The 3,589-nt window shown below is 42.1% G+C and overlaps 1 pseudogene; it reads right to left on the reverse strand.

The window, feature by feature from the left end:
* Window positions 1-2,121: 2,121 nt before the first annotated feature.
* LOC129150042 (transgelin-2-like) lies at window positions 2,122-3,205 on the reverse strand (annotated as a pseudogene).
* Between the last annotated feature and the right edge of the window lie 384 nt (window positions 3,206-3,589).

Consider the following 3,589-nt stretch of genomic DNA (forward strand, 5'->3'; position numbering starts at 1 on the left):
CTATAATCCTTCTCACCCAGCCTTTGTAACCACCATTTTACTTTTTGTTTCTATGAATTTAACTTCTGTAAATACTTTGTTTAAGTGTAATCATGCAGTATTTGTCTTTTTGTGACTGGTTTATTCACTTAGTATAATGCCCTAAAGATTATAGTGTGAGACAGAATTTCCTTTCTTATAAGACTGAATATGAATAAAATGTTCCATTTTATATATACTAATACATCATGTTTTGTTTGTCCATTTATTCATTGATGGATATTTGGATTTCTAGTCTATTGAGGATAGTGCTGTTATGAACATGCACTTGAAAATCACTTTGAAACCCTGCTTTCAATCTTTATTCAGAAGTGAGATTGCTGTACCATATAATAGTTTTATTTTTAATTTTTTTAGGAAACACCTTAATGTTTTCCATAGTAGTTGAACTATTTTATAATCCCACCAGCAGTGCATAAGAATTATAACTTCTCTACATCACCAACACTTGATTTTTGAAAAGAGTTTATAGTGGCCATCTTAATAGGTGTGATTTGATATCTCCTTGTAATTTTGATTTGCCTTTCTCTAATGATGAGTTGAGTATCTTTAATTTGCTATTAGTCATTTGTATATTTGTGTATCCTCTTGGGAAATGTGAATTAACTTCCTTTGCCCATTTTGTAATGGGTTATTTGTTTTTCTTATTGCAGTTTTGAAGTTCTTTATATAGGCATACCTCCCTTTATTGCACTTCACTGTATTGTGTTTCACAGATATTGCTTTTTCTTTTTCTTTTTTTTATACAAATTGAAGGTTTATGCCAATCCTGTCTTGAACAAACTGAAAACCAGCTGGAAAAGATTTATCATTCTAGATGCCAATAAGAATATCCATGATTGATGGGAAAAGGTCAAAATATTAACATAGCAGATGTTTGGAAGAAGTTGATTCTAACCCTCATGGATGACTTTGAGGGATTCAAGACTTCAGTGAAGGAAGTAACTATGGTGGTGAAAATAACAAGAAACCTAAAATTAGAAGTGGAGCCTCAAGATATAATTTCATTAATGCAATCTCATGATAAAACTTTAATGGATGAGGAATTGCTTCTTATGGTTGAACAAAGAAAGTGGTTTCTTGAGATGAAAACTATTTCTGGTGAGGATGCTGTGAAAATTGTTGAAATGACATCAAAGGCTTTAGCATATTACATAAACTTAGTTTATAAAGCAGTGGCAGGGTTTGAGGATTGACTCCTATTGTTAAAAAGGTTCTACTATAGGTAAAATGCTATCAAAGAGCATCACATACTACAAATTGCTCTTGAAGAGTCAATCCGTGTGGCAAACTTCATTGTTGTCCTATTTTAAGAAACTGCCACAGCCACCCAAACTTTAGCGACCACCAACCACTCTGGTCTGTCATCCACCATCAACTTTGAGTCAAGACTCTTCCCCCTGCCCCGCCCCACACACACACCCAGTTAAAACATGACTTGCTGAAGGCTCAAATGAGGGTTAACATTTTTTAGAAATAAAGTGGTTTTTTTTCCAAAAAAAAAAAGGTGATTATTTATTCAAGTCAGCAAACTCAGATTCTTCAAGCCCCAGCCCAGGGGGGAGCCCTCCCTCCTCTCTCCCCTCCCCCGGCCCCTTAGCCACAGCGAGGGGGGTGGAAAATGAGAAGCAAAGAGAGCCTCTGCCAGGGCAGGCGGCCTCCAGTGTGTGGTGAGCCCAGTCCAGCTGTGGCAGGGTGGTGGCTGCCAGGACCCCTCCCTATAAATTAAGTCTCTGCAGCCACAGCTGCAGGGAGGCATATTTATGGAAGGAAGGCCCAAAGGCAGCATCGTTGACCCCAGCCATGGAATGGATTGAGAGGTCAGGGGAGAAGAGGTATGAAGAAGAGGCCCTAAATTTTGGTCCCAGGAAAAAAGAAGAGGCCAGTTGGTCCAGTTTTTGTGGGTTTGGAGAAGGGAATGTATTAATAAGCACAAGGGGAGAGACCACTATTGGGCACCCCAGAGGAGACACGCCAGGCCAGGCCCCCACCCTGGCAGAGAGGAGCTTGAGGCTCCAGGGGGCTCCTGGGGAATGTCACTGCTAAAATATATAGGAAGGCAAGAGCAGGGCTGGGAGTGGATTAGAGGATCTGGCATGGCATCCCAGAGCTGGTTATGCCTGCCTCAGGCGCCCCATGGTTGGTGCCCATCTGTAACCCAATCACGTTCTTGCCCTCTTGCAGCTGGTTATCTGAGAAGTTCCAGGGGTTCTCCTTGGACTTCTTAGGAAACCAGTTGGGATTCCCCAGAGAAAAGACCATCATTCTGAGCTACTGCCAGCTCACCCAGGTTCATCAATGTCCATGGCATCCAGGCTGGGCTCTTTCTTCCCAGAGGTCCACCATCTGGAAGAAGTCGGTGGGGTTTGCTGAAAGCTAATTCCAGCATGTCATAAATGCAAGAAGTTTCATCAAAAGGTTGATGGAACCTTGAGGATTGCCTGCTGGAAATGACGAAGGGCATTTCTTCACACCAAAATATTTGCATAGATGATTGCTTGCTGCTAGACAGCTGAGGGCATTTTAATCTACATGTTATTGCCTCCTGCTGGCCAAACACCTGAACAGCCGTAGGCAGTTCCCCCAATCTGACCATGGATTATGTATACTAAACCTTGCCTTTGATGTATATCTGCTTTGCCTTAGAACAATTGGTGTTAATAAAAAGCAAGAGGTCCAGAGAGACAGAGGACTTGGTTTCTTTAGCTAAGTCTTCTCTGGCTCCCCAAAATGCCTTCCAAAATTATGTTTCATCTCTGGACTCTTGATTAATTTACAGCAGCCCCTTTTCCAGATTCCTGAACCCTTTAAGATGCTGGATCAAGACCCCCAGCAGGGTTGATACCCTAGCACTCAGCTGCTTGTAGGAACTAGGAGATCTGATCCATCTGCTTGAAGGCCATGGTGCAGGCCTGGATCTTCTTCAATGGGGCCTGCCCTTGAGGGTGCAGCCCATTAATGGGCTTACACAGCACCATGCCACCTTTGAGCCAGTCCTGGGAGTTCTCCCGCCAGGGCTGGGGCAGGCCCACATCCTTGTGGCACTGGGTGGTGTTCGGGGTCTGCTCCAGGTCTGCATTGCACTGTTTCTCAATCTTCTGCTGCACCTCCTGGCTCAGCCATAGGCAGGTTCCTTGTTGGCCATTCTTAAGGGGGATGGTGGCTGTGGGGAGCATCAGGCGGACAGGAGAATGCGGAGCCACAGGGCGAATCAGAAATAAAGTATTTTAAATTATTATTATTATTTTTTTTGTGTGTAATGTTATTTTTGTACACTTAATAGACTACAGTACACTGTAAACAAAAGTTCTAATGCACTGGGGAATCCCCTTCTGAACTGTGTGACTTTCTTTATTTGGCTATTTACTTTATTGCATTTATATCCATTTCTTTCCACAAATTTAAGGAGTTTTTGACATTGTTTCTGGCTGTTGCTCCGTATCCTTGCCAATATTTGGTATTGTCACTTTTCTGGATTCTGATCATTCTAATAGGTGTATAGTGGTATCTCATTATTTTACTTTACATTTCCCTGATAACATAGAGTGCA

Source organism: Eptesicus fuscus, chromosome 8 (genome assembly GCF_027574615.1).
Source record: "Eptesicus fuscus isolate TK198812 chromosome 8, DD_ASM_mEF_20220401, whole genome shotgun sequence".
Classification (NCBI taxonomy): Eukaryota; Metazoa; Chordata; class Mammalia; order Chiroptera; family Vespertilionidae; genus Eptesicus; species Eptesicus fuscus.